This window comes from Coregonus clupeaformis, chromosome 19 (assembly GCF_020615455.1).
Source record: "Coregonus clupeaformis isolate EN_2021a chromosome 19, ASM2061545v1, whole genome shotgun sequence".
Taxonomy (NCBI): domain Eukaryota; kingdom Metazoa; phylum Chordata; class Actinopteri; order Salmoniformes; family Salmonidae; genus Coregonus; species Coregonus clupeaformis.
The window spans coordinates 12,800,595-12,824,170 of NC_059210.1; the positions used below are offsets into that span (position 1 = coordinate 12,800,595).

General features: G+C 42.3%; 1 protein-coding gene across 3 annotated transcripts in view; it reads right to left on the reverse strand.

Annotated features, from left to right (window-relative positions):
* LOC121531664 (alpha-1,3-mannosyl-glycoprotein 4-beta-N-acetylglucosaminyltransferase C-like) overlaps positions 1–23,576 on the reverse strand; it is a 172,618-nt gene that overhangs the window by 16,612 nt on the left and 132,430 nt on the right. The window contains exon 1 of one of the 3 annotated variants that reach the window (XM_041837027.2): positions 1,828–1,921. The exons of the other annotated variants lie outside the window; for them this stretch is intronic. The gene's annotated coding sequence lies outside the window, so the exon portion shown is untranslated. Of the gene's footprint in view, positions 1–1,827; positions 1,922–23,576 lie in introns of those variants that run through there. 3 annotated transcript variants of the gene reach the window in all.

Genomic DNA, 23,576 nt, shown 5'->3' on the forward strand with positions numbered 1-23,576 from the left:
TAATATATTTCCAAGGCCACCAAATGGAGGCATGCCACGCCTGGACAACTGCACAACTGATCATTAACTGGCTGTATCACTGTGATGTTGGATTTGAAAGGGATATTGCCTTTGTCATTATGACTGTATTGATATCAATTAAAGACAGAACTATGATGAGAGAGAGAACAGTGCACTGTTGACATACATTTGTGACATCACAGCGGCCAATTGAAAGAGGATATGAGTTCCACTGTAATGACAGGGACTGATCAAACCAAGGAGCAACACCCTCAAAGTGTCTCCGTGATGGGGTGTAGGGCCAATGAATGCTACAGTGAATTGGGTGCCGGGCTGCTTCCACAGTGTTATCTGGGTATTTACCTTTAAGGTCAGAAGGAAACATGAAAGGCTTTGTGGTTCCATCAGTGGCAAGCGTAATGAGGATGGGAGGCGTGAGAAATGATTCATGTGTGAGCGAGCCTCTCCCAGGCCCTTCTCAGCAGTTTGCACTTTGACCCAGATTAGCGCTCCGCCAGAGGCCCACTGGGGAGGGCTGGAGATGGAGGGCCATGATGCGGCTGGCTCATTTCCACTCGAAAACACACTGGACATGTTGTACTAGACACACACACGCACATATGATTGCACGCACACACGCGCACACACATCACACACACACACACACACACACACACACACACACACACACACACACACACGTTACATGGTTACAACACTATCTTTGGTGTCATAAAAATGTGATACTGCTAGACACAAACTGTAGTACTAGAGTACCACATGGTTAAGTAACATATTCTGAAGTTATTATCTAGTGTCAAAATATTCTGTTAATTTATCACCATGGACAGGCTACATTCAGCCCATGGCTGACCTGCATGTTGAGTAGCCCTGCTGCTGTACACTGACTATCCCTCCTTGCCCTTTGTGTATGACGTCGCGTGTCATCAACATATGCTGCAGCATTAAACCAGAACCAGAGGCCTCACGTGTATATCTCCTCTCCTCTCCTCTCCTCTCCTCTCCTCTCCTCTCCTCTCCTCTCCTCTCCTCTCCTCTCCTCTCCTCTCCTCTCCTCTCGTCAGACAACTGTCAGCAGCACATCCACTCTATCTCTAAAAGGACAGAGGCTGCTCTGAGCGAGAGAAAAAAGCCATTGAGGAGAGAAAAAAAGAAGAGAGAATTCTCTCCATCTGTCAGTTTGGGAGACGGGAGTCGGGAGGTAGACGCAAGACTTGGCTCTACCTTAAAAGCTCTTAAAAAACCAAGGTCACCTCCTGGTCAAATCTGTGAAATGAGAAAATGGCTGAAGGGGCAAGGGGCCCGTGGCAGATAACATGAGAATGCACTATCTGCTCCCCACACATTTAGTGCAGGGCACTGGCAGGCTTTTCAAAGGGCTCTGTCTCTCTGTGGTTTTGAAATGAGGACCAGAGAAAGACACAATAAGATGGCCCAGTTTCCCACTAATCTGACAACAGAGAACAGAACACACACAGAGAAGAAGTGCTCTTAGGAAATGAGCCTCTGGGGTTAGGAAAGATGAATAGTGCTCATATCATTGGGGTTTAGAACAAGGAGGAAAGTGCTGTAACAAATCAACAGTACTGTACAAGTGAGGAGCAGATAATGAATAACTTCACCATTCCATTATACTGTACATATTCATTTTTCTATGTCATTTTCTACATTTTCCTTTTTTTTACGTTACTAGCAAAACCCTAAAACACCTCACTGAAAGCAAAGCCCAACAATCAAACTATTGAGACATCAAATACCATGATATCAAATAGCTTTACACAACTAAGTAAGACGCAGTAATCCTACCTTAGTGAACAACACATGTCCATTATTCCTAGTGGACTAAAGCATCCTAAACAGCAGTATCCTCTCACAGCAGCTGTCTTAGCAGGACACTGTATTCTACTGTACATCTCTCTCAGAATGACTGACTGATGGAGAGTGTCCTATAACCCTGCATCCAGCATCCACCCAATCTCCCCAGTCTTCCCTTCAGCATTAATATTTGATGAGGGCTGTGTGCTCTGCACCAATCACTAAATGTCATTTATCTCCAATAATCCTGACCAGGCAACCAACCCTGCTGTAGTCGAGACCTTATTCAAGACCTTATTTTTACTGCCTTATCAGGGGTCTCCAATCTCTTCTAGCATGAGCTACTTTTTTTAAATAACATTTTGCAAGCTACTAATTTTTAGCTTTCAAACAGGCACATTCTTCTTAATAAACCACTTTAAGGGGGCACTATAAAATTCTGCTTTGTATTTTCCCAAATTCTGTTTTCTCGGTTTTAGTTTCCCTGTTTTCATTGTTTTCAGTACTGCTTTCTTTAATAAATGACAAGTTTATTACAATAACAACAAGCTAATGAGGCTGTTTTCACACTGTCTTTGTCTGTCTGGCTCCCTGTGTCCTATGGGATGTGCCACATTCATTAATTGGCTATTTTCAGATCTAATGTCTCCAGTCTTACTTACTCAACTATTCCGTTAGTTAGTGTCATTCTAACACTCCTGTGTTTAGTAGTCTGAGTCATCCACCAAACATTAGTGGCCATTATGCGTCACTTTACTTAATTGTAAAAAAAGTTCTAAATATTTTGGCTAATATCTGCTAATATGAATTACTAAACTGTAAATGATAGGCCTATATTACCAAAACTGAGTATATAATAATATGTTCATATAATGAGATGTTTGATGAAATCTTTTTTTCCAATCAGTAATGGATGTTTAGTCTTATAATCAGACAAAATTAAATGAGGCACTAAACGGCCTGTAACGCAATTACACTTTAATTAACGACTGGTTTACTGTTCACTGACATTTATGCTCAGAGCAAAGACTAACTGCTTTTCTACTCTGGTGACTTTGGCTAATTTTCCATGTCTGATTCCCCTTGTCACCCCATAGAGAATTGACTACAGTTATGTTTGGTGACTCCAAATGTCACCAATAATCAGAAAAGGTAATGATATGTCATGCCGTTGCACATATAGATATGATCCAGTCGCAATAGACAAGAAATTATAAAATTCGACGACATACACTAGCCAAGGGTGAGGTTTTACTTTCAAGTGGTGTACTGTATGCAGTGAGTATGTCATTAATTACATGTAATGTCGTTGTGCATGAACATACGACCACATACTCTAGTTAAGAGGGCCGTTTTCTTTAGTTCCAAATGCTATATGCATTATATCCAATTATGCTGTGTTTGTATTTCGGTAGATATATTGCTGTCAGTCTCTGCTGCTGACAAAGCAAGCCCTTTACCTTTGAAGTATTTCTGCAAGCCTCAGGTAAAACACTATACAACAATTTTTTTCTTTTTTTTTTGCATAAAGAAAACTTGTTGTTTTGTTCAAGCCTCAGACAGGCTCGCTACCTGGTTCAATCTGTGTCCCAAATGGCACCCTATTCCCTATAAAGTGCACCACTTTTGACCAGGTCCCATAGGGCTCATGGTCAAAAGTAGTACACTATGTAAGGAATAGGGTGCCATTTGGGACACAAACCTGGTATCTCTCTGATGTAGCAATATACACATTCTTACATACTAGAGTATAGGTCTTAAAAATAACTAGTCCTATCTATTCTGAGTTTTTTCAAAACTTTGCTAGTAGCCCTCACGAGAACTTATGCATACTGTAAACTATCCCTGAACTTGGTGAAATATCAAACCAGAGGCTAGTGAAAGTATTCCTGCTTTTATTATTGATGTCAGGAAAGAGGACGAGGTATATGAGTCCTATACAGAAACATACCTACAATACACACATGCACCACATACTCCAAAAAGAGTGTAGCCTACATGCATTCTTGTCTTGCTGCACTCTTGTCTTGCTGCACACTTGTCTTGCTGCACTCTTGTCTTGCCGCACTCTTATCTTGCCGCACTCTTGTCTTGCCGCACTCTTGTCTTGCCGCACTCTTGTCTTGCTGCACTCTTGTCTTGATGCACTCTCGTCTTGCTGCACTCTCGTCTTGATGCACTGTCGTCTTGCTGCACTCTCGTCTTGCTGCACTCTCGTCTTGATGCACTCTTGATGCACTCTCGTCTTGATGCACTCTCGTCTTGCTGCACTCTCGTCTTGATGCACTCTCGTCTTGCTGCACTCTCGTCTTGATGCACTCTCGTCTTGATGCACTCGTCTTGATGCACTCTCGTCTTGCTGCACTCTCGTCTTGATGCACTCTCGTCTTGCTGCACTCTTGTCTTGATGCACTCTTGATGCACTCTCGTCTTGCTGCACTCTCGTCTTGATGCACTCTCGTCTTGCCGCACTCTTGTCTTAATGCACTCTTGTCTTGCTGCACTCTCGTCTTGATGCACTCTCGTCTTGATGCACTCTTGTCTTGATGCACTCTTGTCTTGCTGCACTCTTGTCTTGATGCACTCTTGTCTTGCTGCACTCTCGTCTTGATGCACTCTTGTCTTGCCCATGCATGATGTTTTTTTTTTATATACAATAACGTGGAATTACAACACACACAAAAAAAATGAAATGAACTAGAAGAGAACACAAATGATGAAATCCACGACAAAGGCATATGCCCCATTTTAAAAGGTCTCAAAATATATTCCATGCAGATAATAACTGGTCCCATTTGCCTCAGGGGCAGAAGCTCATGTGCTTAGAATTCAGTGTGCCTGGCACTGCCTGCACACCAGCCGAGGTCCACCTTTGGCTAATTTCCTAACAATTTCCAAGCTTCCTATAAAATGAATATGAATATGCATCGCTGTTGCGCAATGAATCCATTTGCAAGACAGAATGATAATGAAGAAAAAATGCTTTCAAAAAAGCCAATTCATCTTATGTAAAACGGCTGCTCAATGCGGCTAATGAGATGCCATTTTAATAAGCGGGTATGTTGTACAAAAAAGCCTTTTGGTAAACACTATTGTTCATTTGTTTGATGACATGCAGGCAACATAACAGATTTGGGTTTATTAAAAAATAGCAATCAATGTTTTATCTGAGGGAGAAGAAATAACCCTCATCTACAGGGAACCGTCTCTGCTTATATAAGGTACTCCAGACAAACTAAATGAAATACTGAAAGTATTTGAATGAAAAGTATCGGAAAGTATTCAGACCCTTTGACTTTTTCCACATTTTGTTACGTTACAGCCTTATTCTAAAATGGATTTAATAAAACTATTTCCTCAGAAATCTACACACAATACCCCATAATGACAAAGCGAAAACAGGTTTTTAGAAATGTTTGCAAATGTATTAAAAACAAAAAACAGAAATACCATATTTACATAAGTATTCAGACCCTTTGCTATGAGACTCAAAATTGAGCTCAGGTGCATCCTGTTTCCATTGATCATCCTTGAGATGTTTCTAGAACTTGAATGGAGTTCACCTGTGGTAAATTCAATTGATTGGACATGATTTCGAAGGGCACACACCTGTCTATATAAGGTCCCAAGGTTGACAGTGCATGTCAGAGCAAAAACCAAGCAATGAGGTCGAAGGAATTGTCCGTAGAGCTCCGAGACAGAATTGTGTCGAGGCACAGATCTGGGGAAGGGTACCAAAACATTTCTGCAGCATTGAAGGTCCCCAAGAACACAGTGGCCGCCATCATTCTTAAATGGAAGAAGTTTGGAACCACCAAGACTGACCCTAGAGTTGGCCGCCGGTCCAAACTGAGCAATCAGGGGAGAAGGGCCTTGGTCAGGGAGGTGACCAAGAACCCGATGGTCACTCTGACAGAGCTCTAGATTTCCTCTGTAGAGATGGGAGAACCTTACAGAAGGACACCCATCTCTGCAGCACTCCACCAATTAGGCTTTTATGGTTGAGTGGCCAGACTGAACCCACTCCTCAGTAAAAGGTACATGACAACTATCTGAATGTCCTTGAGTGTCCCAGCCAGAGCCCGGACTTGAACCCGATCGAACATCTCTGGAGAGACCTGAAAATATCTGTGCAGCGACACTCCCCATCCAACATGACAGAGCTTGAGAGGATCTAGACAAGAATGGGAGAATATCCCCAAATACAGGTGTACCAAGCTTGTAGCGTCATACCCAAGAAGACTCAAGGCTGTAATCGCTGCCAAATGTGCTTCAACAAAGTACTGAGTAAAGGGTCTTAATACTTACGTAAATGTCATATATCTTTTTTTTTTTTTTTTTTATAAATGTGCATACATTTCTACAAACCTGTTTTTGCTATGTCATTATGGGGTATTGTGTGTAGATTGATGAGGGGAAAAAAAAACATTTTAATCAATTTTAGAATAAGGCTGTAACCTAACAAAATGTGGAAAAAGTCAAGGGGTCTGAATAGTTTCCGAAGGCACCGTACAGGGGAACGTCTCTACTTATAGAAGCTACTCCAGACAAGCTCAATCAAATACTGAAAGTATTTGAAAGAAAACAAAACGTTTTTTAAACCCATGTTTCCCACGTGAAAAAATACCATAGTATACTATGGTATAAATACTATAATATTCACTGTAGTGTTTCTGCAGACTTTACTGTAGTATTCATTGTAGTGTTTTTGCGGACTAAAGTATTTACTGTATTATACTGTAGTATTTACAGTTAACTATAATGTAGTACATTTCTATAGTGCTTTTCATAGAATCTCAAAGCGCATCATGAGTAAAAAACAAACAAGCAATATATCAGGACAGGTCAACCAATAGAGGCCAAGTCTTTGAAAGCTGCATCCTCCAAAGGTGAAGATGGTCAGTTCATGGCTTGAGCGGAGAGAGCTGGTCAGAGGATGGTAGATGATGGTGATGGAGTCTGCTGATGATCTTGTAGAGGGCAAGTCTGGGAACCAGCCTGACTCTTTTGGCCATTGGACTTCTTCTCTTCCACTCTGTGTAGCACCTACTTGGGTGATGCCGCAGCAGCTCTGGGTGCCAGAAAGCTCACCACACACAGTTCAGAATAGTAGCCAGTCGTCCTCATTACGAGCCCTCTGCCTCAGCACTGCTGTATTCCTCTATCTCCCGTTCCTCTCACGCTTCAGGTGACTCCTCAAATGATCTTCTCAGAAGATCAGGATTTGACAGCCAGGTGATACAAGAAAGCTGTAACTTTAGTATAAAAAACTAAAACTATAGTTTTAATACTATAGTAAAAAAAAAAACTGTAGTATACACTGAGTGTAGAAAACATTATGAAAACCTGCTCTTTCCATGACATAGACTGACCAGGTGAATCCAGGTGAAAGCTATGATCCCTTATTGATTTAACCTACGGCAACTCCACCACCACGGACCGCAAGGCCCTTCAGAGGGTGATACGTCAAATCAAATCTAATTTCATTGGTCACATACACGTGTTTAGCAGATGTTATTGCAGGTGTAGCAAAATGCTTGTGCTTCTAGCTCCGACAGTGCATTAATATCTAACAAGTAATATCTAACAATTTCACAACATATACCCAATACATACAAATCTAGTAAGGAATGGAATTTAAGAATATATACATATATGGACAAGCAATGACAGAGTGGCATGGGCTAAAATACAGTAGAATATTATAGAATAGAATACAGTATATAAATATGAGATGAGTAGTGCAAGATATGTAAACATTATTAAAGTGACTAGTGTTCAATTTCTTAAGGTGGCCAGTGATTTCAATAGGCAGCAGCAGCCTCTAATGTGCAGCCGAACGCACCACTGGGTGCACACTGCCTACCCTACAGGACACCTACAACACCAGGTGTCACAGGAAGGCCAAGAAGATCATCAGAGAGCCCAGCCACCCAAGCCATGCCCTGTTCTCCCCACTTCAGTCACTCAGACGTGGGCAGTACAGGAGCATCATGGCTAAAACTAACAGACTGGCCAACAGCTTCTACCCCCAGACCATCAGGATGCTGAATAGCCACCACTAGTCAGCTAGCTGCTCCCCCCTCCCCCCTGCTACTCCCCCTATGGACATTTCCCCCCCACACCCCCTCAACAGTCACTTACCTTACCTGCTTCTTCCCCTATGGACATCCCCCCCCACCTACCCACCCAACAGACTTTTACTCTGCCCCAACCCCAACGACGTTCATCACTGTTGCAGTTGTTAATATGTATATTATTGATTTTTGTATTATAATTTTTATTGTTTTTACTTCACTTGGTCGCCACACCCCCTCAGTGGTCATGCTGCTCCCCCGTAGTCATTTCCCCACACCCCCTCAATGGTCATGCTGCTCCCCCGTAGTCATTTCCCCACACCCCCTCAATGGTCATGCTGCTCCCCCGTAGTCATTTCCCCACACCCCCTCAATGGTCATGCTGCTCCCCCGTAGTCATTTCCCCACACCCCCTCAATGGTCATGCTGCCCCCCCCGTAGTCATTTCCCCCCCACTTCCTCAATGGTCATGCTGCTCCCCCGTAGTCATTTCCCCCCACCTCCTCAATGGTCATGCTGCTCCCCCGTAGTCATTTCCCCCCCACCTCCTCAATGGTCATGCTACTCCCCTGTAGTCATTCCCCCCCACCTCCTCAATGGTCATGCTGCTCCCCCGTAGTCATTTCCCCCCCACCTCCTCAATGGTCATGCTGCTCCCCCGTAGTCATTTCCCCCCCACCTCCTCAATGGTCATGCTACTCCCCTGTAGTCATTTCCCCCCCCACCTCCTCAATGGTCATGCTGCTCCCCGTAGTCATTTCCCCCCACCTCCTCAATGGTCATGCTGCTCCCCCGTAGTCATTTCCCCACACCCCCTCAATGGTCATGCTGCTCCCCCGTAGTCATTTCCCCACACCCCCTCAATGGTCATGCTGCTCCCCCGTAGTCATTTCCCCACACCCCCTCAATGGTCATGCTGCTCCCCCGTAGTCATTTCCCCCCACCCCCTCAATGGTCATGCTGCTCCCCCGTAGTCATTTCCCCACACCCCCTCAATGGTCATGCTGCTCCCCGTAGTCATTTCCCCACACCCCTCAATGGTCATGCTGCCCCCCGTAGTCATTTCCCCCACACCCCTCAATGGTCATGCTGCCCCCCCGTAGTCATTTCCCCCCCACTTCCTCAATGGTCATGCTGCTCCCCCGTAGTCATTTCCCCACACACCCTCAATGGTCATGCTGCTCCCCCGTAGTCATTTCCCCCCCACCTCCTCAATGGTCATGCTGCTCCCCGTAGTCATTTCCCCCCACCTCCTCAATGGTCACGCTGCTCCCCCGTAGTCATTTCCCCCCACCTCCTCAATGGTCATACTACTCCCCCTGTAGTCATTTCCCCCCCACCTCCTCAATGGTCATGCTACTCCCCTGTAGTCATTCCCCCCCACCTCCTCAATGGTCATGCTGCTCCCCCGTAGTCATTTCCCCCCCACCTCCTCAATGGTCATGCTGCTCCCCCGTAGTCATTTCCCCCCCACCTCCTCAACAGTCTTTACTCTGCCTCCACCCCAATGGACATTTATTTATTCTTCACTGCCACAGTTGTTATTATATATAGTGCTATTTCTATTTCTATATTTTTATTTATTTATTACCATTTTTACTTAGTCCTGCATGTTGGAGTTTGGAGCCTAAGATTTTCACTGTACCCTGCAATCACACCCGCAACCCTGAATCTGTTAAATTCACTTAAATCAAATCAAATCATATTGTATTGGTCACATACACATATTTAGCAGACGTTATTGTGGGTGTAGTGAAATGCAACAGTGCAGTAGTATCTTACAATCAGTGTAGATGAAGGGCAGGAGACAGGTTAAAGAAGGATTTATAAGCCTTGAAACAATTCAGACATGGATTAGGATGTGTGCCATTCAGAGGGTGAATGGGCAAGACAAAATATTGAAGTGCCTTTTTACGGGGTATGGTAGTAGGTGCCAGGCGCACCAGTTTGAGTGTGTCAAGAACTGCAACGCTATTGGGTTTTTCACACTCAATGTATCAAGAACGGTCCACCATCCAAAGGACATCCAGCCAATTTGACCCTGTGGAACGCTTTCGAAACCTTGTAAATTCCATGTTCTGAGGGAAAAAGGGGGTGCAATGTTTTGTACACTCAGTGTATAATGTAGTATTTACTGTAGTGGTTTTGCAGACTGTAGTATACTGTAGTAAATATTATAGTGTTTTTGTTTTATTATCTTTGACATAGAAGTGGAGGCTTTCTCCTTGAGGAATACTGGAGAAATACTAAAAGAGCAAATTTTCCATAACCTGAAAGTAAGTAAGTAAGTAAGTATTTAGGTAGGTAGGTAGGACTAGGGTCTGAACGGATAGTTCAGTGCTTCTACTCTTTTCTATAACCTGTAGGGAACACAATATATGGTCTATCCTTGGCATGTAGGTTTCGCACTTATGGGTGGCAAAAATGGGGATATCGGCGAGGGGAACGGGCAGGGTATATGCAAATTAAATACTGTAGTATTTACTATATTTAAAAAACTGCTGTGTTTTTGCAGACTAGTGTTTTTGCGGACATTACATTAGTATTTACTACATAGCTTTTTTGCAGATAATACTGTAGTATTTACTATAGTATTCTACAGTATACTACATAATTATATAGTAAGTACTACACATGATCGAGGGAAAATAGTGTGTAGTATAGTATTCAACTACAGTATACTACAGTTTACTATATAATTCTCTACTAACTGTGGTATATTGTAGTAGAATACTATACTACACACTGTATTTCCCCTCTGTAGAATACTACATTTGTATTTTTCATGTGGGTTGACTGGAGTATTACCAAAAACATAATGGACTGAATGTGTATATTATGGTATCTATCCTATGGGCGTGCTTATATGGTGCAGTACATTTCCCAAAAGGTTAGTTCCTTACAAGCAGAGAAAGAAAAGGACGTGGTTAAACTCAGAACTACTGAACATGTCAGGCCTCAGTGGAAATTGTTGAGAGATGGATCACATTTTGTAGGAGTAATCGTTAGCTTGTGAACAGCATCGCTTCCAGAAGAAAACAAATCTGCTTGTTATCGACTGAAAGTTCGCCGACTGCATCTCTGCCGGGTTGAATGTGTTTACTTATTCATCAAGGAGGAAGGCTGCTAGTTCTCGGACGCTGGGTCCCAGCAGTTATCCCCTTCCTGCTGCTGGACAAGAGGGGCAGACCCCATTAAAGATGCATGGAGACCAGTGATTTGAGTTTAAAGTTCTCCAATCTTTGTACCGGCCTCTTCAAATATTTATGCCCTACACTGTGTGTTCAGTCTTCAGCACATGGAGTTAATGTATCCCTCTCCACTGACGCAGTGGGGGGCTGAAGCAGTGCATCCAACTCCAGCCAAATAGAAAGGGGCACACCACTCCATTGTCTTTGGAGGCAGGTTCCTCTCATTAGAATGGTTTCCAGTATTGTGCCATCTCCTCATGAGGTACAGTATTTGCAGGAAGTAATTGCATGTTGAGTCTCTTGGCTTCAAACATCTACGGCGCTAGCAACCACTGACTAGCTCCAAGATAGTGTGGTTAGTGGAAACCATGCTAATGAAATGAGAGAGGGATGAGGTATGACTCAGATTTATTCACTTGTTCGATATCTTCCTGGACCTCTAGATAGTTAGGTATTCCAGAAGAGACTAGTGGATTGAGAGGAGATGTAATGAAGGAGTATTGAGCCCATTTCATCAGGTGCTACTCATAATAGATGCAATCAGAAGAAGGAAACAATGCCAGTTCTCTAGTTCAGGTCCATTCAAGTTTTCTCCAAGGAGATTTAAGATTGAGATTAAGGTGAATGAGTATGGTAAAAAGCAGACTGCAAGATCCAAATGGTCTGTAAGAAGCAGTGATGAAGTGGTAAAAAAAGGTGGGTAAATTGTAAACTCCAATGGGCGACTGAGATACGATGAACAACCACCGCTATAAACCAAAACATATTACATTTTTAGAACTGTATTGTTTGATTACACTGATGAACTTTTTTAAAGTGTAGGTGTTGCTTTACTAGGGTTTAATATTTTCCCGGTATTTTACAAATGTTCCATCCCGAGAATAAATCACTTTTCTCCCGGGTAACCCAGTATTTCCCACCATAACCGGAAGTGTCTTTCAAAAGTATTATAAAGCATATACATGTGTCTGGATTTTATTAGAACTTTGATCAGCACGAAAATTGAAACCTGATGCTACCTGAGCCTGATGAGCAATATATTTAATACATTTAATGAGCCCTACATTAATGACATTTAATGAGCCCAAACCCAAAAAATCAGAAATGATTGTGCCGTTATCCAATACATTTTAGTCATTTAGCAGACGCTCTTATCCAGAGTGACTTACAGGAGCAATTAGGGTTAAGTGCCTTGCTCAAGGGCACATCGACAGATTTTTCACCTAGTCGGCTCGGGGATTAGAACCAGCAACCTTTCGGTTACTGGCACAACGCTCTTAACCACTAAGCTACCTGCCTATATATATGATATAGGCTACTGCACATTACGCACGACAGAAAAACAAAAAGCCCATAGATGTAGCTAGCTATATGCTCTCTTGGGTAAATAAATGAAACTAGCTACATTAGGTTAATCTTTTTGAGTGTAAACTGTATTACTGTTCTGTATTGTATTATACTGTATTATATGGACTGAAATTACGTACATCGTTCAAACCATGATAAAGCAGAATAGAACATACAATTCTGGTGCAGCACATGCGGCCTACAAAGTTACAAGTATAGGCTAACGAATTGGATTTTAATGTTGAAATATAATAGGGCCTATTTGTATAATTAGTAGGCTGATGCATATAATATATATATAATATATAATATTTCCCCTAATGTTATTAGCCTACCTCCTCTTTCTCTCTATTGTTGCTTCATTCCTTCCTCGCTTTCAACAGTTAAATGAAATACGTTTTGTTGTCCTTATCTTCATCATTCTAATGACATCCTTGAATAATATAGGACTAGAATTAGATGCAGAAGGCTTTCACTTCTCTTCACAAAGATTGAATGGTTATGGGTCTGCATAAATAACTGCTATAGCCTACTGCCATCGTGCGTTCGCTCTTCTTTCAAAATACCTTTGAGTTCTATTGGGCTGTTGAATTTAACATTAGGCAAAAAAGAGCTTGCGTCCCTCTTCGAATAGTCTATTGGCATAAGAAATGCAAAAAAGATTATGTCCAGCAAGCTATTCTAGTCTAAGTTTTCCTGCATGGGACTCCAAGAGCTAAGGAGCATTTTTTATGGAGAGTCCAGCGGAACAAAGGTGCTTGCGTATTGCGACAGAGTCTATAAATTAGGAGCTTATTATGCATAACCCATCATTAATTAGCTAAATATAAGGCTAATACTGCATTGAATTTATTACCTGAACGAGGTAGGCTAGGACATCTATATATAGGGCTATATATCAATCTAGAACAGGATGATCTATTTTGGATGCAATTTGAATGGAGTTGATGCAGAGAGAGAAAGACTTTGAGAGAGTGCTCGCACATGCACTGATTTAAAGCAACGATATTCGAGTGATAGCCTGTTTTTGCAGCTGCAATTAAAACAATTATAATCTTTTTTTAAAACAAGGTGAACCCCGAAAGCCAGAAGCAAGTGTAGGCCTACCTGTCACAATAAAAAAAAATACCATGATGAGATGATAGGAATACATGCATTGTGAACTACGCTCCATACTGAGATGGGCGGTCTGTCCCCACCCTGAGCGTTGATGATTCATCATGCAGAGGCCATAGAGAAGCCAGATTTAGGCATCGCATATAACTTAACTCCATTTCACGCCATGCTGTTCATATAAATCATTCATTATAATTTACCAGTTTCTCGCAGTTATTTATCCCGGGAAAAGGGAGTGCTTTTGGGCAGTAAATCCCAGACACCGGGTTCCCGCCATTCAACCCTATGATTTACTGTCCAAATGCTTGGATAGCCTCTGTCTGCTTGCTTCCTCTATCTCGCTCTTTCTACTCCTGCATTGCAGCCTGTTCAATTCAATTGTATTTATATTTAAATTATCTTTATATTTCACTACATTTTAGGTCGCTCAGGCTGTCCCAACACGTAATAAAATGAAAGTGCATTCTAACAGTGTAAAAGGCCCTTACTCTACAATGTTGTATTCTATACCCATTTGAAGAGAAACATGTGTGTGATAAGACACATATTATCTCAGGGGACCCCATTTAAATTGCAGGGGACACATGGGTCCCCGAACCCAAGTTATTTTGTTATGAGAATTTATAGTAGCCTATCTGTTGTTAAGATTATAGCTAGCTTAATTTCAGTCAACTGCTCCTTCTGAGGTCAGGCTCTGTTTAACATTAGCTTCTAACTTCATCCTTCTAGCCAGGTAGTTATACAGTGAGGGAAAAAAGTATTTGATCCCCTGCTGATTTTGTACGTTTGCCCACTGACAAAGACATAATCAGTCTATAATTTTTATGGTAGGTTTATTTGAACAGTGAGAGACAGAATAACAACAAACAAATCCTGAAAAACGCATGTTAAAAATGTTATAAATTGATTTGCATTTTAATGAGGGAAATAAGTATTTGACCCCTCTGCAAAACATGACTTAGTACTTGGTGGCAAAACCCTTGTTGGCAATCACAGAGGTCAGATGTTTCTTGTAGTTGGCCACCAGGTTTGCACACATCTCATGAGGGATTTTGTCCCACTCCTCTTTGCAGATCTTCTCCAAGTCATTAAGGTTTTGAGCCTGACGTTTGGCAACTCGAACCTTCAGCTCCCTCCACAGATTTTCTATGGGATTAAGGTCTGGAGACTGGCTAGGCCACTCCAGGACCTTAATGTGCTTCTTCTTGAGCCACTCCTTTGTTGCCTTGGGCGTGTGTTTTGGGTCATTGTCATGCTGGAATACCCATCCACGACCCATTTTCAATGCCCTGGCTGAGGGAAGGAGGTTCTCACCCAAGATTTGACGGTACATGGCGCCATCCATCGTCCCTTTGATGCGGTGAAGTTGTCCTGTCCCCTTAGCAGAAAAACACCCCCATAGCATAATGTTTCCACCTCCATGTTTGACGGTGGGTATGGTGTTCTTGGGGTCATAGGCAGCATTCCTCCTCCTCCAAACACGGCGAGTTGAGTTGATGCCAAAGAGCTTGATTTTGGTCTCATCTGACCACAACACTTTCACCCAGTTCTCCTCTGAATCATTCAGATGTTCATTGGCAAACTTCAGACGGCCCTGTATATGTGCTTTTTGAGCAGGGGGACCTTGCGGGCGCTGCAGGATTTCAGTCCTTCACGGCCTTGAGATCATTGACAAGATCCTCCCATGTAGTTTTGGGCTGATTCCTCACTGTTCTCATGATCATTGCAACTCCACGAGGTGAGATCTTGCATGGAGCCCCAGGCCAAGGGAGATTGACAGTTATTTTGTGTTTCTTCCATTTGCGAATAATCGCACCAACTGTTGTCACCTTCTCACCAAGCTGGTTGGTGATGGTCTTGTAGCCCATTCCAGCCTTGTGTAGGTCTACAATCTTGTCCCTGACATCCTTTGAGAGCTCTTTGGTCTTGGCCATGGTGGAGAGTTTGGAATCTGATTGATTGATTGCTTCTGTGGACAGGTGTCTTTTATACAGGTAACAAGCTGAGATTAGGAGCACTCCCTTTAATCTTTTATACAAATCAATTTATAACATTTTTGACATGCGTTTTTCTGGATTTGTTTGTTGTTTTCTGTCTCTCACTGTTCAAATAAACCTACCATTAAAATTATAGACTGATCATTTCTTTGTCAGTGGGCAAACGTACAAAATCAGCAGGGGATCAAATACTTTTTTCCCTCACTGTAGCTAGCTAGCTGGCTAACAGTAGCAGAGCCCTTGAGCTAGCTAGCTAGCCACCTGACTGAAATACACTATATATACAAATGTATGTGGACACCCCTTCAAATTAGTGGATTCGGCTATTTCAGCCACACCCGTTGCTGACATGTGTATAAAATTGAGCACACAGCCATGCAATCTCCATAGACAAATATTCACTTTCGACGTGGCACCGTCATACGATGCCACCTTTCCAAAAAGTCAGTTCATCAAATTTCTGCCCTACTAGAGCTGCCCCGGTCAACCGTAAGTGCTGTTATTGTGAAGTGGAAACGTCTAGGAGCAACAACGGCTCAGCCGCGAAGTAGCTGGCCACACAAGCTCACAGAACGAGACCGCCGAGTGCTGAAGCACAAATCATCTTTCCTCGGTTGCAACACTCACTACCGAGTTCCAAACTGCTTCTGAAAGCAACGTCAGCACAATAACTATTTGTCGGGAGCTTCATGAAATGGGTTTCCATGGCTGAGCTGCCGCACACAAGCCTAAGATCACCATGCACAATGCCAAGCATCGGCTGGAGTGGTGTAAAGCTCGCCGCCATTGGACTCTGGAGCAGTGGAAACGCATTCTCTGGAGTGATGAATCACACTTCACAGATCTGGCAGTCCGATGGATGAATCTGGGTTTTCCCAGGAGAACGCTACCTGCCCCAATGCATAGTGCCAACTGTAAAGTTTGGTGGAGGAGGAATAATGGTCTGGGGCTGTTTTTCATGGTTCGGGCTAGGCCCCTTAGTTCCAGTGAAGATAAATCTTAACGCTACAGCATACAATGACATTCTAGATGATTCTGTGCTTCCCACTTTGTGGCAACAGTTTGGGGAAGGCCTTTTCCTGTTTCAGCAGGACAATGCCCCTGTGCATAAAGCGAGGTCCATACAGAAATGGTTTGTTGAGATTGGTGTGGAAGAACTTGACTGGCCTGCACATAGCCCTGACCTCAACCCCATCGAACAAATTTGTGATGAATTGGAACGCCGACTGTGAGCCAGGCCTAATCGCCCAACATCAGTGCCTGACCTCACTAATGCTCGTGGCTAAATGGAAGCAAGTCCCCGCAGCAATGTTCCAACATCTAGTGGAAAGCCTTCCCAGAAGAGCAGCAAAGGAGAGACCTACTCCATATTAATGCCCATGATTTTGGAATAAGATGTTCGACGAGCAGGTGTCCACATCCATTTGGTCTTGTAGTGTATCAGCGACTATTTACCAGTTGTACACTCATTATCCAAGAGTTGGGAGTTTTTTGTTCGGGGGAGGGATATGCATTTGACTTTTTTTGACTGTTCAAGTAAAAAAAATATATATATATTTGGAGAAAAAAAAAGAAACAGTGGTTTGCACAGTCATATGGAACAGAGTAAATAGGCATTTTAACATCATAGATGTAGCCGGTGGTAACTTGTGCAATAGACATCGGCTGGAATGCAGTTTTAACCAATCAGCATTCAGAATTAGACCCACCCGTTGTATACATGCCAACAATGCACAACAATAAATAACATAAGACTTAAATAACTCAAATAGCATAATCATGGCGCGCAGGCCAGTTACATCTGTGCACACTCAAGCGCTCGTGTTCACACAACAGTGACAAGACAGAGAAACCAGACATGTGCTCCAAACGAAAGACAATGAAGAAATTCACATAAAACTGGTAAATATAATGAAATAAACCACAACTTCATTGTCACAAGTGTTGCAAGTGTGTGAGCTCTCCAAACAACGTGTCCAGTACAAGAATGAGAACGGTATGCCGTTTTAATATATTGAATGAACAGAAATGACCGTAACCAAACATTTTAGATTAATGGGGAAATGGCAATGATTAATGGTACTACTGGTTATACTTTTGATATAAATATTGATAAACAACATGAAAAAAATTATTGCGTACCAATTGGCGGAAGTCAGTGCACATTAGTGGAAAGAGACTATAGTATTAGATTGTTTTAAATCTTTGGTTAAAGATCGAGCTTTGACGTCCGTTCGAGGACTCGATTACTCATGCACCTCCATAGTTTAGGGGGATGTCTGTTGACACGGAAGAAGTCGAGGGGCATTTAAAAAATTGCATTATGTCCGGCATCTCGCAAGCCCACTGTCAGCGTTGTTCTGGGCTCGGCTGATGTACAGTAGTTCCTTTTTCACGTCTCGGCCTGTGCCGTTGGACAGAGTGGTGAATGAATGAGCTGCTAACAAGGCAAATCGGGTGGAGCAGGCGAAGATAACGAGCATACCTGAATCATGGATACACTCGTTTACAGAGAGGCACGATTAGAACTCAAATCAATAATTTAGCGTGCTGAGCGTTGGTCAACGCTGGGAACGCAATAATAAGTGGGTAAACGATAATTAACTAAATAAAATGGTGAGTAAACGCTATTTCACAAATAAAAAGGTTTACCCTCCACTAAACTAACATAGCAGGCGTAGAAAGACGCCTGAGCGGAGTTCCCACTTCCGTTTCTAAGGGAAAACGGAAGTTAGGTTGAAAATACTGTATCCCTGAAAACCTGATGTTAGCGTTTTCTGGCAACTCCGCATTGGCTAACCCTCCACTACATCCCTGGTAAGAAGTATTATAAGTAATATAAAAAGCCATTATAAAATAAGTTCAAGACGCATAGAATACTGTGCATTAGAGAACAGTAACATTTGAGGCTAGAGAATTTCATATTCTAAGGGTGATTGATTAATGTACATCATTTCAATGCGATCCCTGCTATTCATAGAAAAATTGGTTTATACTTGGTTTTCTGCCATCTTTGTGATATATTTATATTTGGGTTTTATGAGAGCCAAGGCATTACAGTCCGGTTAATAATCCATCAAAAGCAGGCAAAACATATCCATTATAAGCCCCTTCTCTATGCTTCAATTCATAACTCAAAAGGAAATATGACAAATGGCAGGCAAATGTCTGTGTAACAGCCTATAAGCTACCTACACAATTCCATCATGCGTCACCACTCTGTTCTATCAATCCACTCACTGCCTTGATCCCTTGACACAGAGACTACTTGGGTTTCCACGGCCCGCCAAAGTGATTACATTGTTGTTTTCCATGGTGTTTTCCATGGTGTGTTCTCTTTGATTTGCTTAGCCATCGGTGTCCATCAACCGAAGACACCTCAACCCTCTCGATGTCTTTTGATACGTCAGCAGTGATGCTGAAAGTGGCTACGGGTCATTGAGTGTCCTCTCACATTCCCCCCTAGCTCAGGGCTGCTTGGCTGGGATTGTGGTAGCATCCATTTTGTCACCTTGTTTCATTCTGTCTCAGATTGGAAATGCATGGAGGATTATTGCCTGGTGTTCAAGATGAGTGATGATGGGTACTGAACCTGCTCTTTCTCTCCTCTTGTGTGTGACTTGAACTGTGAAACTAATCTTGAATGAAAGACAGGAAACTAATACAGTGGACGGTTGTTGTTATCATTCATGGAACGCTTCAACCCCCAATGATGGGATTTACATCAGAGGAGAATAGTCTGTGTGAACTATCGAAGGCTCTGCAGTACTCTAACTGAATAACTCGATGTCAAGGACGTCAGTGTTTAGAAACTCTTTCACACACTCCCCACTGGACACAGACATCAGTTCAACGTCTAGTTTTGATTTACATTTGGTTGAGTTGTCAACTAACGTGAATTCAACAAAACATTTCACTATGTCATTGGATTTAGGTTAAAGGTTCATTACTTTTTGCAAATCCAATCAGTTTTCCACGTTGATTCAATGTCATCACATAGATATATTTGGTTGAAATTACATGGAAACAATGTTGATTCAACCAGTTTTTGCCCATTGGGTCAGGTTACAGGTTACAGTAAAAAAAATACATCCTATAAATGTTTTTTTATTACTGACACGTATTTCCGACAACTATGTCCCACTCATCAAACTAGGACACTAGTATATTTTCTCTCCGTCTGTTGGGTCACAACCATGAAATCATAAACCACAAAATCATGATCCATCTGACATTTCTCACTGGGGAAGTAACTGCGATAACTCCATTCTGCAGTTGGCATTTAGAAGTTAGATGCCTTCAGGACAGAAAGGGAATTGTGGGTTGGGAGAGAAAATGAGAAGAGAAGGTTTTTGTGTCGTGAGGACAAGTAAGCAGACCTGGTTTCAAATACTATTTGAAATACTTTCAAATACGTATCTGTGTTTGTTTGAGCTTACCTGGCACAATGGAACCATGAGAAAAGTCATAAACCCCACCCATCTGGTAGAATAGAGCAAAGTTCAACGCAAAGGGTACTGTATTTGAAAGATTTCAGATAGTATGTGAACCCAGTTCTGGTTGTGAGAGTGAGCGGATCCCTTGTATCAGTCACAGTCTCTTTGTGGGCAGTCTCTGCTGGGGACTGGCGTTGGTTAACTCCCTCCATTTCACTCCACACGTCGCACAGTGGGGAGTCTCTTAAAATAGAAGACAATAACACGCATGGGAGGCTCTTCAAGGAGGGAATGGAACTCACTTTATGGGAGAGGAGGCGGCGCTCACATATCACATATCACAACTTTACTTTTCTATGTCTGATGTCGCTTTTGGCTTGCACTGTATTGAAATCCAGGGTTGCAAGAGGTGGCGTTTTGATGCTAAGTAAATTGGGTTAATTAAATGCTTCATATGACTTACAGCAACAGAAATGGACTGTAAAATGGCAGTATGCGAAAAAGTGAAGTTAACTATGTCTGCATTTAGAGTGAAATAGACATACACAGTGGCAAAGTTTCTATAAAGAGTTAGAAAGGCTTTGCATATACCGCAGCCAGAGGAACTGTAGATAGTGTAGGTGTTTCCACTGCAAAGGGCAGAATCTCAGATACATGGGTTGTTACTCGTCATAATGTTTTAATATTCCTGAGGTGTTTCTCCTCCTCATCAAAACTTAGTTTAAATATCCTCCCCTGGAGTCTCAAAGGCTTCAACAAAGACCAACGAATATTCTGTTATCAGCTTTCATTCCTCAAATTAATCACATTGCATTTTCCTCTCTCTCTTTATCTCTCTCTCTCTCTCTCTAGCTCTCTATCTATTTTCCTCTCTTTCTCCCAGACATTGAAGATTTACGTGCCCTTTGCTATTAACTAGCCCCGCTACCCTTTCTTTTGGCTTGACCTCTATGCCATTAATTGTCCCAATCAGGTAAATGCCCGTCCACACTTAGGTAATTTAATTATTTAGCTATGTTCTCCTTGACATCTGTTGTAATTCATTCTCTCTTCTTTTGCATATATCCCCCCAGACTTGTAATTAGATTTACATCTGGGCTTTGGGCTTTAGGCAGACCGAGAGAAATGGACATTGATCCACTTTTTTCCCCCAACGCGCTTTTCCACAAAACCTCTTTGATGGATAGAAGATAGTCTCACTGACTGGGAATATAATTATATTTATCCAATCCTTGACATAGAAATACCAGTGATGATGCGTGATTCGTGGTGAAACTATAGACCGTCAGCCCCAAACGAAAGCATTTAATTAGAGTCTGTGGGCTCTTGGCTGCTGCAGGCTAACGAACGTTCACAGACAATCCCAGTCCTAGCACCAAGAGACATGACATCCGAACAGACTGGTCTAAAAAAACTAAGGGAAGATGAGACTCTCACGAACTTGATGGTGTACTTCGTTTTGTACTACGACCCCCACATGCCCCACAGGATTAATCTGAACTTCTGTCTGTAGTGTCGGAACCGCTTGGGCTACAAACTAATATGACCCCACTATGTAGGGGAGACTCTCACGAACACGATGGTGTTCTCAGTTTTGCTCTACGACCCCCACAAGTGTCACAGGACTTGTCTGAAGGTAACCAATACCGGTTTAAAAATGAATGGGAGTATGAATGTAGTTTTGTGCCAACAAAAAAAAGGGGTTAAATACAGTGCCGTCAGAAAGTACTCACACCCCTTGACTCTTTCCACATTTTGTTGTGTTACAGCCTGAATTTAAAATGGATTAAATTGAGATTGTGTGTCACTGGCCTACACACAATACAACATAATGTCAAAGGGGAATTTTGTTTTTAGACATTTTTACAAACTAATTAAAAACGAAAAGCTGAAATGTCTTGAGTCAATAAGTATTCAATCACTTTGGTATGGCAAGCCTAAATAAGTTCAGGAGAAAAAATGTTGCTTAACAAGTCACACAATAAGTTGCATGGACTCACTCTGTGTGCAATAATAGTGTTTAACATGATTTTTGAATGACTACCCCATCTCTGTACCTCACACATACAATTATCTGTAAGTTCCCTCAGTCAAGCAGTGAATTTCAAACACAGATTCAATCACAAAGACCAGGGAGTTTTTCCAATGCCTTGCAAAGAAGGGCACCTATTGGTAGATGGGTAAAAAAACAGAAAAAATCTGACTTTGAATATCCCTTTGAGCATGGTGAAGTTATTAATCACACTTTTCATGGTGTATCAATACAACAAGTCACTACAAAGATACAGGTGTCCTTCCTAACTCAGTTGCCGGAGAGGAAGGAAACCGCTCAGGGATTTCACCATGAGGCCAATGGTGACTTTAAAACAGTTAGAGAATTCAATGGCTGTGATAGGAGAAAACTGAGGATGGATCAACAAGATTGTAGTTACTCCACAATACTACCCTAATTGACAGAGTGAAAAGAAGGAAGCCTGTACAGAAAGAATACAAATATTCCAAAACATGCATCCTGTTTGCAATACGGCACTAAAGTAAAACTGCAAAACAAACGTTATGTCCTGAATACAAAGCATTATGTTTGGGGCAAATCCAACACAAATCCTCTCTCCTGTATCTATTCCCCAGGTCGTTGCGGTAGATGAGAATGTGTTCTCAGTCAACTTACCTGGTACAATAAGGGTTAAAAACATAACTGAGTACCACTATTCATATTTTGAAGTATGGTGGTGGCTGCCCAAAATCTTAGACTTTTTGAGGTTTTAAAGAGCTTCAAGAATCAACCTGTCCTTCTAACATGCTGACCACACCATTTATTGCAAATAATTGACTGCTCGCACGCGTCAATGAGCGTCTGCGTAGCCAGGCGCTAAAATAGAACTTGGTTCCCGCCTCTCCCCATCTCCTCATTGGTTTTTAGAAGCATATACCCATGTGGGTTATTGAAAGCTGAACTGAGGTCCACACTGCAGTTCAGTTGGTGGTGGTAATGCACCTTAAAGTTGGTTGCCAACCGCCATATAAAGTCCAAAGAAGAAGAAGAAGACTGAAGGAGGAGAGATTACTAGAAACTAAGATTCCCCTTTTATCTGTGGATTAATTGTCTGAGTAGAGAACACACGATTTTCTGTGACTCAAAATGGGTCAAGATTCTACAAAGATCCAGGAAAACAGCCCAATGTTTATATTCCAGGACAAATTAGCTAGCAACAGCAAGCTAAATGTCCATGATTGTTTGTGTTTCGACCTGTCCCCAAATTAATATAGTTGGTTCAGAGTTGGTTTTGATATTTCAACCTGCGTGTCCTGATCGCGTCTGGTGTGGATGGACAGAATCAACATGCACGCGATGGCGCACTCAGACGTAGGCGCGTACCCGGTGTAGTCAGCATGCAAGACAGATAGAAAACCAACCCAGGTATAAAGCTAGTGTTATACCATGGAGGGACAGCTTTTATCCAGCTTCAGCCCATGCTTTGGAAAAATGACAGGCTTTGCTTTGAGACACTTACTGTTGACCTTTAACAAAGACAACAATATGACCTGTGAGCCGTGATTCAAAATCTGTTGGTCACA